This window comes from Octopus sinensis, linkage group LG18, assembly GCF_006345805.1.
Source record: "Octopus sinensis linkage group LG18, ASM634580v1, whole genome shotgun sequence".
NCBI classification, from domain to species: domain Eukaryota; kingdom Metazoa; phylum Mollusca; class Cephalopoda; order Octopoda; family Octopodidae; genus Octopus; species Octopus sinensis.
Window position 1 is genome coordinate 29,094,412 of NC_043014.1, and position 15,000 is coordinate 29,109,411.

Consider the following 15,000-nt stretch of genomic DNA (forward strand, 5'->3'; position numbering starts at 1 on the left):
CAAGCAGTTGTTATTGGTGGTGTTAGGCCATCATTAATCCAGCAAGCCTATGATCCTTTTCTACTCTAGGCACAAGGCCCGAAATATTTGGGGAGAGGGCCAGTCGATTAGATCGGCCGCCCAGTACACAACCGGTACTTAATTTATCGACCCCAAAAGGATGAAAGGCAAAGTCGACCTCGGCGGAAATTGAACTCAGAACGTAAAGTCAGACAAAATACCCATTTCTTTACTACCCACAAGGGGCTAAACACAGAGGGGACGAACAAGGACAGACATAGGTATTAAGTTGATTATATCGACTGGTACTTATTTCATCGACCCCGAAAGGATGAAAGGCAAAGTCGACCTCGGCGGAATTTGAACTCAGAACGTAACGGCAGACGAAATACCTCTAAGCATTTCGCCCGGCGTGCTAACGTTTCTGCCAGCTGATCAAAAGCACTCCAACTGTGATCAGTCGCTCAATTTAACTCTACATACGATTGCATTATCCAGTGTTTTCGTACCATTCACAAAATCGCAGGGCGGGATTTCTAAAAGATCTGGCTGCTATTTTCAGCAGGTTCAGCGACCACACAGAGGTGCATTTAGAAAGCGGTAAATGGAATGGGTGTGGTACTTTTTATTGATTATATCTCCAGTACATTGTTACCGGAAGTGAGAAGGGTGGGTTTGTTTTATTAAATAGCTCTTTCAAGACAAAAGTCGCATGACACCCATTTCACTCTTCAATGAGTGCTGTCACTCCCATCAAATCAATCCCTTCGACTTATATCTCTTGTTCATCCCAATCCCTCCTTAATCTTCTCGCCTTTCTCCTTACTCGTAATCACAAGAGGCGGACAAAAATATATAAATACATAAATAAAACAACCACACCTTATCTTCAACGGAAGATTAAAAAAAGCAACTAACAAAAACCCCCCAAAATACTGATAACTACAAGGGATCCAGTGATGGTTTGTAACAGTAAAAACACAGGTCAAGAAGTTCACAAAATATAATTTTGCTGGTGTCGTTGTTCAACTTCAGCCCACTCCCGGACTTGAACTTTTGAGTAAAGGAATTCAAGCTGCATGCCTAACCCATTTACGTATTACATTATTCAATAAGTCATTTTCTTTTTTTTTTTAAGACAGTATGGAATAATACGAAGGAGACTTGGCTGCTATTTCCATCATGTAAAGACTTCCTCGCTGGCCGATATATCTGCGTGTCAAGAGATGTGGGGCGAGAAAATGAGATCTTCAGTAGTGTTCCACTTCACAGTTTCAAATATATTTCTTTACTACCCACAAGGGGCTAAACACAGATGGGACAAACAAGGACAGACAAACGGATTAAGTCGATTACATCGACCTCAGTGCGTAACTGGTACCTAATTTATCGACCCCGAAAGGATGAAGGGCAACATCGACCCAGAACGTAACGGCAGACGAAATACGGCTACGCATTTCGCCGCCTTAGAGTTTCAAATACATCAAGCAAACAGATGAATATCTTTATATACATAGGCGCCACAGGCGTGCTATCTCTGCCCTCTGCGTTTAGGATACTACAATTGTAGTAGCCAGCTCCACTCAGATTTTTCCGTCACACATATTGTGTCATCCTATCCCTAATCTCTGCATTATGCATTGCCTTGTTCCTCTAAAATATCAGCCCTCTAATATTCCTTCTGTTCGTATGTTGTTTAAGGAAACATCTGTTTTTAGTCCATCGTATTTTCTATCCATTTTCTTTTCTTCGACATCCTGCTCTTCAAGTGTTTGCTATATTCCAACCCTTCGCAATGTTACAGTAATCAATATGCCCCTTGCATCTCAGATACGTGACTCTATCAGATCTTGGTTCGATATTCAAAGTACAATGAAATTCAATTAATTCATTAACCCCTCTTGTTTATTATTGTTCTTTGAGGATCACCATTGTAGTGCTGACTGGGACATCATTGCTGCTTCAAAGCGGGTTCATGGCCTCACCCTTTTTTTAATATTCACTTCTTTGGGGTGGGGGGCTTCCTTTTCCTTCCTTCTGTTTTTGCATTCACCTCGGCAATTTGGAAACTTCACGTCATTATCTATCCCTGATCACATGATGATGAAGGAATGCTATTTTTTGCTATTGTCAGGGAACGGAGGCACTTGCACCTTTGTTTGTAGGACCGAGCTCAAGGTGACCGCCACCACAATTTCTATAGCTGTCACTAAAAGTGCTCGGGAAACTGGTTCTGCCGATTTTGTAACCGCCTCCGGAGCTATCCGCTGCTTTTCTCTTCCCTCTGTTTTTCTGGTGTTCCCATTTCTTAAGGGAAAAAAACGCTTGAAGTTATTCTGTTTTACAACCACATGTGCCAGAAATAGGCCCTTTGCCATGCACTAAGAGTCCTATGCTCTTCATTTTGGCGAGACGAAGTGCATGTGATTAATAGCGTAGGCTTCAGTATAGTTTTGTGACTTTTGGGAGTCAGTGCTTGCAAGCCCACTCTGACTCCCCCTGAGCATATCTGGCCTACATCAGTTTTTATATGAATTCTGTAATTTCCTACTCTTACATCAGTTGTGTTTTGATTATGTCCACGAGCCAGAAAATACTGTAGCCGCCCTATAAGGCTTACTCTTCACAGTCGAGAAAATTTCTCTCGATATTTCATGGAGCGTTTCTTCTTCTTTCTGTGTAGACGAGAGTTGTAAACTCCAATTTCCCATCTCAAGGTACAGAAACGTTATTTTCCTTGTTGTCCGTTCTTGGGTTAGATTCCGGGGGTAAAGAGACACTATTTGGCTTTACACAATTACCTCAGTCATTTTTTTTATTTATTTAAATATTTGTAGATCTTAAAAAAAATCAAAAAACCCTGTCTATATCACAGGCGTGCAAAATTTAGCTCTTCTAAGTATTATCGAATATATTTATCTGTGTGCTGGTTTGTCATTTTTATTGCTTTTACTGCTGTCAGAAGGATGAAATGCAACGTCGACCTCAGCGCAATTTGAACTCAGAACGTAAAAACAGACGAAATGTCGGTAAACTTTTTGGCGGAGGGTGATAACGATTCTGCCAGCTGGCAGCCTTAAATATTTTGCAAGTTAAAAGTTCTTTTATAAAGGCTCTAAAAACAAATTGTTCTTTTGTCTGCATCCCGAAAGACGGGAACAAACATCTACAAGTAACGCTATTGTCAAATACTCTAAAGAAAGCATTGCAGTACCAAACTATTGTACAACTTAAATATATTGCACCATCAAACTACACTGTACCACAAACTACTGGAACGTTAAAATAATGTTCCACCAAATTATGCTTTTCCTCCAAAGTACTGAATCACTTAAATATACTGTTATAGTTAAATGTTACACCAGAATTATGTATAAATATCTGTAATCATGCATTTAATCAGCTTACACGTTTACACAGACCTTTTGTTACTGTTTTCTTCTGTCTATTTGGAGTACTCTCGTGGTAGAAGCAGTTATATATATATATATATATATATATATATATATATATATCGTAAAGATACAGCATTGTATAAATTATGTAAAATTAACTGGCGTATATATATATATATATATGTGTGTGTGTGGTTGTGTGTGTGTGTGTGTGTGTGGTGTGTGTGTGTGTGTGTGTGTGTGTGTGTGTCTGTGTGTGTGTGTGTGTGTGTGTGTCTGTGTGTGTGTCTGTGTGTGTGTGTGTGTGTGTCTGTGTGTATGTATTATATTTATTGCTATATCGACTCGTATATAAACACATTCATAGGTATATATAGATTATATATGCGTGTGCATTTATGAATGTGTCTATGTATATGTAAATATATGTGTATGTAATGTATATATCAGCATAGGTATACTCACATGCACATGTATATACATATATGAATACATGTGTGTGTAGTGTGTGTGTTTGTACATTTAATTATGTAATTGTATACGAGTATGCAAGCATGTGTGTATAATCTTTTTGTTAGAAAACAAAACCTCTGTGGTTAGATATTGATAATATAATTAGTAGCTTAGTAACGAGCACACAGCATTAAAATAGGGTCCGTAGGGTATATAATAATAGGATCATTGTATTAGGCCTTTAATAGTGTATTAACGCTGCATTAAAACCAACCCCTTGATGCCATTAATGTATCATTAGTGTTGCCCTCTCAATGCATGAAATGTACCCCTAAAATAGCCTCACTTAGAGTCTACAAATATAATTAAATAAACCCTTAAGGTTAGTGATACAGCATCAACTTACCCCGTGTTCCTCTTTAAGGTTATGAATATATCAGTATAGATTTAGCTCCCTTGTTTGAAAATGTATAGCTTTAGTACATTCAGATAGCTGCTTTAACTCAGCCTTGCGGGATTTAAGGGCAGTGGATTGGCCGTCTATAGACTGGCAGATAAAATGCCCTGTATCATTTAGTTACGTTCATTTACACCCTGAGCACAAATCCCGTTGCCGTTGATGTTCGTTCTTTACCCTTCTGGGTTCAAGAAAATAAACACCAGACAAGTAATGGGGTCAATTTAATCTTCGCTTTCTTTTCCCTTCTCCACCACCTTTCTCTGCTGTTCTGTATGCGACTTTGGCGTTTCGGCGGTGTTTCTTATACAATCATTATGTATTGGTAGTCCTTAATTCTTAGGCAGTGAGCTGTCGGAATCCTTAACACGCTGTCATTACGCTCTGAGTTCAAATTCCGCCTAGGTCAACTTTGTTTTTCACCTCTTCGGGGTCGAGAAAATAAGTACCAGCTGAGTATTGGTGTCGATGTAACCGACTCGCCTCTTTCCACTAACTTGCTGACCTAGTGCCAGAATTTGAGCGCAATATTTCTTAATCCTAGAATATTGATAACGATTGTAATAATGGTCGTGATGCGAGGTTAGCTGTGGTTGTAATGGTGGTGATGGTTTTGGTGCTGATGGCATTTGTGGTGTTAGTTGTGGTTGTGATTTTAGTGGTGTTTGGTTATGGTAATTGTAATGGTTGTCATGATGGTTTTTATATTGGTAAGTCTGTTGTTATTGAGATGATGGTGGTGGTGTTTATTACGAGAGGAAGTATTCATGAGAGGGTACATAGGTGCAGAAGAATAGATAGAAACTTTAAAATAGCATGAGGGAGTAGTAGAGTATGATAGAGGAGAGAAAGAGTGAGAGAGAGCGATAGAGAGAGAGAAATAGTATGGTGTGGCGCAGGGGAGCAATAGAGGTAGTTAGTAAGGGAGGTGGAGAAATAAAAAAAAATGCCCAGGGAAATAAAAAATGCCCAGAGAAATAAAAAAAGCTCAGAGAAATAAAAAAAATGTTCAGAGAAAAAACAATAGTTTGAAATACATTAACGAAGACTCCATGCTCTCAACAACGTCATTTATGATTTAAGATAAAACTGTGAAATATTTCTTGAAGAGTGAAAAGACTTAATAATTATGGATTAAAGAAATTAAGTAGGATGAGAAGATCTTAGCACTTTTGCATCTCAGATTGAAGACTTTTCATTCTCGTGGCTTGGATCTAATAAAAATAAATGTGTAGCTCAGTGATTTCCACCTGGGATATAAGCCCCACAGGTGGGGCCCGCAAACATTGTGGTGAAACGTGGTATCGTAGTTACCAGGTACAAGGTTCTCATTAACGTGATTCACTTTTTTTTCTCTCAGTCCATAATGTACATTTTTTTGTACTTAGTATTTTATAAAAGAGTTACCACTAGACTCTTTTATATTAAATGATTGTGATAAAATATTAAAAATAAAGTTATTTTTTCAACCAGTGGTGGGGAATACGTTTTTCTGGAGAGGCCTGGGGGGATACTATATGATAATAGGTTGGTAAACATTGATCCAGCAAGACAGAGGACTTCTTTTTAGATTTACAGTGTTTAAAGAAGACATCTAGAGTTGCTTGTTCATTTTAATGTGTGGAAATCATCTTATCAACAAGTTTGTAGCCACAAGCTCCTTAGTTGAACAGCCGCTAGACTGTCAAACATCAGTAGCTTTGAGTTACGTCTACACATAGATTTTTAAAAAAAATATGTACGATATTCATCGGAGGAGGGATATTGCCCATTCTTCTTGCGCTGTCCTAGATTTAAGCCTTCACCAATAAAATCATTCAGGATCGATATTTTCTTCTTTTTTTTTTAACTTGTTTCAATCTTTGGAATGCGGCCATGCTGAAGCACCGCCTTGAAGAGACTAGTCGAATAAATAGATCTTAATGCTTATCTTATAAATCTGGTATTTATTCTATCGGACTCTTTTGTCGAACCACTTGCTTACATGGACATAAACACACCAACATTGGTTGTCAAGCGATGGTGGAGTATAAACACAGATACAAAGACACACACATACATAAATATATACATATATACATACAACGGTCTTTTTTCAGTTTCCGTCTATCAAATCCATTCACAAGGCTTTGGTCGACCCGAGGCTATAGTAGGTGCCATGCAGTGGGACTGAACCCGGAATCATATAGTATGGTAGTAAGCTTCTTAAGAAACTCTCAAGAGAGCTGAACAGCAGATTGTCTTCAGCGAAGAAATTGCGTTCAGGCAAGTGTCTCGGCCATTTACTTCTTAAACTCTAAGCGGTCTGAGCCGCATTCAGGTCATGTCGTCTGGGTGACTTTCTGGTAGCAAATTTAGCAACTTGGACACACACACACACAGACACACACACACACACACACACTCACACACACACACACACACACACACGCACGCACGCACACACATACACACACACGCGCGCGCACACACACACACACACACACACACACACACACACACACACATCACACACGCACGAACACATTGAGAGAAACAGACGTGGCTATGAGGTAGAAAGTTTGCTTCTCAAGCCCTTGGCTTTTGTGTTCAGTCCCAATGCGTGACAACTTTGGTAAGGTTCTTCTGCTGTAACCTTGGGCCCGACCAAAACCTTGTGAGGGAATCTGGTAGACGGAAACTGAAAGAAGTCCGTCGTATATCAATATATATATATATATATATGTATATATATATATATATATATATATATATATTTACACACACATTCACATTCATATATATGAGTGTGTTTGTGTGTGTATGTATGAATATACGTATGGTGTATGAGTGTGTATTTGTTTACATCTTTGTGCTTTTCCTCAGCCATCGCTTGACAACCGGTGTTGGTTCGTTTAGACCCGTAAATTATTAGTTCATCAAATACACACCAACAGAACACGTACCAGACTTTAGATAAAAGTACTGGGATCGATTTCTTCGATTAAACCCTGCAAGGCTTATCCTCAATATGACCGCAATCCACTGACTAAAACAAGCAAAATATCAAAGATTCCACACAGTTTCTGTTAATCATATTTAATCACAGGATATTGACAAGTCCGGGGGTTATAGTAGAAGACGCTTGCCCATGGTGCCAGAATGATATTTTAGCTCGGATCCAAATGTACACGTTTTTCATTTTGTCATTTTGTCTTCATATTTTTCGAACTAACTAAACTGAAATGGCTTTAGTTAAAGTAACTGTTCTTATAGATTCCACAGTTAACCTGTCAATTTGTGAATGTAGAGTAGAACATATTGTCTCCAAGAACGGATTGCCTGTGTCAAGTGGAACTTCATGTTATGCATTGAGAGGCTGTATACAAAAGCCGTAATTCAACGGTCCAGAATTATAAGCTAACATCCGCTACCCTTCAGCGGAATGAGCTTCAGGTTCTACCTAGAACTCTCATTTTTCTATAGTTCTGCATTGTCACATTTGTTGTTAGGTTAGTTTCATTATGTCTCTACGCCAAAGTGACCTAATCAGGTTTCGAGGCGCAATGGCCCAGTGGTTAGGGCAGCGGACTCGTGGTCATAGGATCGCGGTTTCGATTCCCAGACCGGGTGTTGTGAGTGTTTATTGAGCGAAAACATCTAAAGCTCCACGAGGCTCCGGCAGAGGATGGTGGTGATCCCTGCTGTACTCTTTCACCACAACTTTCTGTCACTCTTACTTCCTGTTTCTGTTGTACCTGTATTTCAAAGGGCCGGCCTTGTCACTCTGTGTCACGCTGAATATCCCCGAGAACTACGTTAAGGGTACACGTGTCTGTGGAGTGCTCAGCCACTTACACGTTAATTTCACGAGCAGGCTGTTCCGTTGATTCGGATCAACCGGAACCCTCGTCGTCGTAACCGACGGAGTGCTTCCATAATCAGGTTTTAGTTATCAAAACCAATCTTCTTGTTATTAATTCCACGTAATTGTAAAATAAGTACCAGTAACCTACTGGTACTTAAATCAGTCGAATGAGATGGCTATATTGATGAGATATCGTATGTACTATGTACTTAGATATTATCAGTTTGAAAGAAAACAATCTAACAAATAATGATGATGTTTTCGTTTTTAATTGCAGAATGCAACCATCGCGATTTGTCTTTACTCCAATCTTTTAAGTGACCATCCCTATTAGTATTTATTTACTGTCATTATATAGATATCACAGCCATCTATGTCGGGTTATACTGGTTTGCGAAGACAATGCGTTCGTGAAGGGCACTAATAAGATCAAAATATGTCCAGAGTTGTCACCAAATTTTCCGAAGATTAGACCCATTCTCCACTGTAAGATCTCATCTTATATTTCATTAATAACAAGCTAATTTTGGGATTGCCTCTCTTTCTTTGCTTTGATTATAATTATTAAAACAAGGTTTTTTCTCTGTCGTAATAACGAGTGTAATTTTTATTATATAAAATTTCTTTGCTCAATGGATTAATGAATATTAGTCCCGACATAACCATTGTTCTTTGTATTTAACCCCCGTTTCGATAACCTTTCTCTTTACAATAAGGGTTTTAACTTTGGCTAAACCATAAATATTATGTGCTTGATTCCCTTAGCACTTAATGTGCCTGTATACATAGCTTATTGAACTGGTCAGTTCACCAAAGCATCAAAAAGGAGATGATGAGGAGGTTCGATTCCTATTGGATACCTGTGCTTTTGATTCTGGGTTGTACGAACCATTCAACATTTGCGTTCATACATAATTAAAAAGTTATAAACATGCAATTTTTATTTTATCCCTAAATGTTTTCTAATAATAATAATAATAATAATAATAATAATAATAATAATAATACTAACAACAACAACAACAACAACAACAACAACAACAACAACAACAATATTATTAATAATAATAATAATATTAATAATAATAATAATGATAATAATAATAATAATAATCCTTTTTACTAAAGGCACAAGTACATTATTTACATTATTTACTTTTGATGGATATTTGTCCTCATCTTGTTTGTTGTTAATACAACGTTTCAGCTGATATACCTCCAGCTTTCATCAGGTGTCTTGGGGGAAATTTCGAACCTGGGTTCTATTTTCTAAGGTATTTTGGGATGTGGTTATTATTATTATTATTGAGTGAGAGAGCAGTGCATACCATCAAAGTGACACTGGGGTAAAATATACAAAGTATACCCATCATGACTACCCGTCTGATAAGTGTACACCATGTACATGCATCACAACCATATGTGCGTGACATGGTGATCTCATATCAAGATAAACAGCACATGACCTTGCAGGTGGGGCCCAGTTAGAATTTTCTTTTGGTCGAGTAACCCATCTCGCTCAAAAGGTCCCTGAATAAGGATTGTTTAAGGATGTTGAACAAACCACCCATGTTTCCAAAGGTGAATTATCCAAACCTCTAAGAATTCTTTTCAACACACCGCTATGATGCTCCCCCACTACTTCTGCTTTTGATCAGAGATGCACATATCGTCAGCCACTAAGGAACATGGTCAACTGGTTAAGGTCAAACAACTGACAAGTAAATCTGTGGTATTGAGCAGAATATTTGCTGTAGCCCATCTTTTATACCAAGACAAAACAATGTACATGATAACACTTCCAATCAGATAAGATCAGGAGCCATGAGGGCCACTGTCTGGTACTGCATCAGGGCATTTACTTTTATTATTATTATTCTATTATTATTATTATTATTATTATTATTATTATTATTATTATTATTATTATTATTATTATTATTTTTATTCCGACTTCAATTCCAGGCAGTGACCTGAATAATAATAATAATAATAATAATAATAATAATAATATAATAATAATAATAATAATAATAATAATAATAATAATAATAATAATAATAATAATAATGATAATAATAATAATAATAATAATAATAATAATAATAATAATAATAATAATATTAATAATAATAGCAACAACACCGAAAAATACCTCAGAAATGAGAACTCAGGTTCGAAATTTCCCCAAGACACCTGATGAAGGCTGGAGGGTATATCAGCTTAAACATTGTGTTAGCAACAAACAAGATGACAAATATCCGTCAATTGTATATAATGTAAATATATCCTCATCTCTTAAATATAGAACTCTAAAAATAAGGCCTGAAATTTGTGGGTAGAGGACCAATCGTTTACATCGATCCCAGTACTCAACTGGTTCTCAATTTATCGACCCCGAAACACAAAGTCGACCTCGGCGGAATTTAATAAGGTAATAGTAATGTTAGGTTAGTTTCATTATGTCTCTACGCCAAAAAGACCTGATGAGGTTTCACTTGTTATCAAAGCCAATCTTCTTGCTATTAATTTCCAGAATATTTTAATCCTTTATTTACCTTTGCAGTTGCAAGATAGAAATAATTCTACTTCTATATTTCCCAACTATTTTCAGGGAATTAACTGTTAACCAATGCAGACTCTGTTTACTAGTAAAAGAAAAGTACGGATGAAGAGGAAGGAGAGGAGTAGGAATCAGAAGAGAAAAAGAGGAGTAGAAGGAAGTTGAAGGAATAAATGAAGAAAAGAAAGAAAAGTTTGCTACTATGTCCAACTTAAGGTATGTCTACAAAGTTTGTTTCTTTTCTTGGATTGGGTATTTGAACCTTGGAGATAACATCTAAGGACAGTTCATTATTTTTAATTACAAAGATAATTACTCGTTCTGGTGAGAAGATTACTCTCAGCATTACGGTTTTTCTTTGGTTTTGTGATTAACGTGATGGACTTGTTGTAAAGTGTTTGCTTTAATTCATCATATTTAAATATTTAGAAGAAAATTCATTCCTCGTACCAACATTCATACATGCACGCTCGCATTGCGATGTGTGTGCATGAGAGAGATAAAGAGAAAGGGAGTAAGAGAGAGAAAGAGAAACGGAAAGAGTAAGACATCATTCATGGAGAGACAAGACAATGGTGTATTCTTCTGTGACGCGGGAGACAAAACCCCTGGCAAAATAACAGAATACAAATACATGGGACAAGAGGTTTTTTTAACTGTCTGAATTGGTCACTAGGATCATATACGGAGGTTACTCGTCACTAACTAGAGCGTCTTTATCAAGAACATGACATTTTTGTTTTTCAGAGGATCTAGACGATCCGCCCCCAGAAAATTTCAAACGAGAGGTCACCAACTGATTCATTTAAGCTAGCCATATCAAGTTTAATCTCTCTTACTTAGTTCCACACTCACTCACTCATTAGCGCGCGCGCATACACACACATACACACACACACACACACACACACACACAAACACACACACACACACACACACACACGCACACACACACGCACACACACAATCGCGCGTGCACACGAAAGGTCTTAATTGGGTAAGCTTAAACTAGATTCTCATGATGAAATTAAAGATTAGACTAGGTTCTTATGATACGTGATATGTGATTAGATACGAAAGATTGGTGTGACAGATGATACATATTTTCTTACAGATATTTTAATCTGAGGCGATAAGCATACTAGTTTAAATACATAAATACTTACATGCGTATATACATGCACACATGTGTTTTGGTGTCTAAGCATACTTATATACATAAGCGAATACACACATATATATGCATATATGTTTATGCATATTAATAGGCATACATATATATTTTTATGCATCTAAATATACATGCAAATATATATATAAATAATTCGTTTGCATCCTTTCAAGAAATATGTTAACATTTGTGGTACAAGTTCATAAAGCCCTGATGAGATTCTGTCCCATGTAATTGAAAATGATGACCAATTCTTAGCATAATGTCCTACCCAAATGCTTAGAATTACCAATCACCTAGGGGCATGAATCGAAACACATATGTAGGTTTTCGCATCTGCCATTTCTTTTAGAGCTTTATGATTTATAATTTATTAGCATTGTTTTTATAAAAAATTTCAACCTCTATTATATCATACATATAAATTATTTAAACATCTATAATTCTCCATTTTCTTCCTATCATACATGTATTTGTGTGTGTGTGTGGGTATGTATATATATATTATATATTATGGGAACAGTTAACCTCCTTCGTGCCAAATGATATCTCCTAAAAATAATGTTTCTCTGGATTCATTAATGAAACTAAATTAGCGACGGCACTTGAAAAATTTCCAATACCTTAATATTAGCATATATTTTATATTGAAAATGTAAACCAACATTGAAATAGGATGAAATCAGTGTATTTTCTCTTTATCACTGAAGAAAAAATATATCTAAGTGTTTATTTTGCTTGTGTGTGTGTCTGCGTAAGAGTGTGCGTTTTCAGCTTATACTAGTATATGGAATCGAGAGGACGAGAGTTAGATAGGCCAGGGAAGGTTAAATGCATAGATAAAGGAATATAAAATGGTACATCAGACAAGATAAATAATTGGTCATACATGCACATAGATATGCAGGTAAAGCAGATGGGTAGATGAATAGACACCCAGACAGACATACATTCAAATGAATGGATAAAAATTGCAATTGATAAAAATATAGATGAAGATAGACAGGTAGGTATACAGAAGCGGATTATAAGACAGACATGTTATACAGAGCAAACCGTTACACGGTATAGGAACGAAAGAAACATAACCAACATTCACACACATGCAAACATAATTAATGTGAATATTTACACATGCAGCTCCACATAGGCGCAGGAGTGGCTGTGTGGTAAGTAGCTTGCTTACCAACCACATGGTTCCGGCTTCAGTCCCACTGCGTGGCACCTTGGGCAAGTGTCTTCTACTATAGCCTCGGACCGACCAATGCCTTGTGAGTGGATTTGGTAGACGGAAACTGAAAGAAGCCCGTCGTATATATGTATATATATATATGCGTGTGTGTGTTTGTATGTCTGTGTTTGTCCCCCTAGCATTGCTTGACAACCGATGCTGGTGTGTTTATGCTCCCGTTACTTAGCGGTTCGGCAAAAGAGACCGATAGAATAAGTACTGGGCTTACAAAAGAATAAGTCCTGGGCTTACAAAAGAATAAGTCCTGGGGTCGAGTTTCTCGATTAAAGGCGGTGCTCCAGCATGGCCGCAGTTTAATGACTGAAACAAGTAAAAGAGTAAAGAGAGAGATATAAATACTTATGTATGAATGTATGTACGTACTGGTACCAAGCTGTATCGACCTTTGTCTTTCCCTTGGATAACACTGGTGGCGTGGAGAGGGGAGGCTGGTATGCATGGGCGACTGCTGGTCTTCCATAAACAACCTTGCCTGGACTTGTGTCTAGGAGGGTAACTTTCTAGGTGCAATCCCATGGTCATTCATGACCGAAGGGGGTCTTTACCCTTTATATATATATATATATATATTTGTGTGTGTGTGTATATGTGTGTATAATGCGTGAGTATATAGGAATAACTTATCCAGGCGGGTACCGCAAGAGATCTCAGGTATAGTCCAGGTTTCGGCAAATCTCAACCAACTAGTAATAAGCACCAAGCATTGCTTAGGGTGTACAATCTCACTGTAATTCTTCCGAGGAGTAAATCCGGGTTCGCTTCATTGGAGTGTAAATCCAAAACGATTACAAAGAGTACCCATGGTACATCTTCAAATATTAGTTTTAATTTTGATAGTTAATGGTACAGCGTAATTTTTCATCTCGGTTGCATATGCAACTGCACGATGCCTATCCAACAGAGACACGTGTCGGTCATTTTAACTAATCATGCTGTAAAATTAACTATCAAAATTAAAATAAAAAATTGAAGATATAACAGTCTCCATATTCTTTGTAATTGTTTTGTGTGTGTGGGGTGATAGACACACACAATTGTTTAGATCTACACACACACACACACACACACACACACATTAGGGAACATTTGTTGCTTCATTCAATTACTCTCTTATTATTCAAAGTCCCACGTTCGAAAAATAAATACGAGTTCGATGGTCAGAAAAACATGATCAATCCATAAGCTACCAGGTACGGTGATTATGATTGGTCAAATTGTGTCGAATGTTGTGTAGGATGTAGGCGACTGGTTCACTGAGCTACAAAGGGAGATTACCCAGTAGTAAAGGAGTACGACTTAAACATAACAATTAATACTGAATTAACAACGGTGAACTTCCTTGGTATGAAACTATATTTTAAATCAGGCAAACACTCCTTATAGAAAGCCATATGAGGATATGACATACTTCAAGAAAAGAACCCAAATAACCACCAACCATATCTTGTAACCGGACTAATTAAAAGTATTTCTCACCTATCCTCCAACAAAGACGCTTTTAATTAAATCGCTCCTCCTATAATAATGTTCTTGTCCAAAGGGTTTTCAGGAAGAATCTGGTATACACGGAAAATTCTCTACATTTCCCACACGAGAGAAGAACCAGGTAGGTCATCTGCTTTAATCCACCATGTAACTTGGATGTTACCAAGAATATGCCTTGGAACTTTCTAGCTCTACCAAGTCAACACCTCTCACCGATGCACAAATGTTAAGATCTGCTATTCCTATTCTGGAAATAATCGTTTTCCTGATTACGGAACAATAATCGACAGCATTCATCTACGAAGTCCTCACAGTAAGAATCAACTTGTAGCTGTGCAAATCTATCACCCTACTCAAGGAATTCCCTCTATTCAAAA

The 15,000-nt window shown here is 37.3% G+C and overlaps 1 long non-coding RNA gene across 1 annotated transcript in view; it reads left to right on the plus strand.

The window, feature by feature from the left end:
- Positions 1-15,000, plus strand: part of LOC118766823 — a 42,783-nt gene that overhangs the window by 5,112 nt on the left and 22,671 nt on the right. Inside the window, exon 2 of the long non-coding RNA XR_005002733.1 lies at positions 10,767-10,931. This is a non-coding gene — a long non-coding RNA (uncharacterized LOC118766823). The remainder of the gene's footprint in view (positions 1-10,766; positions 10,932-15,000) is intronic.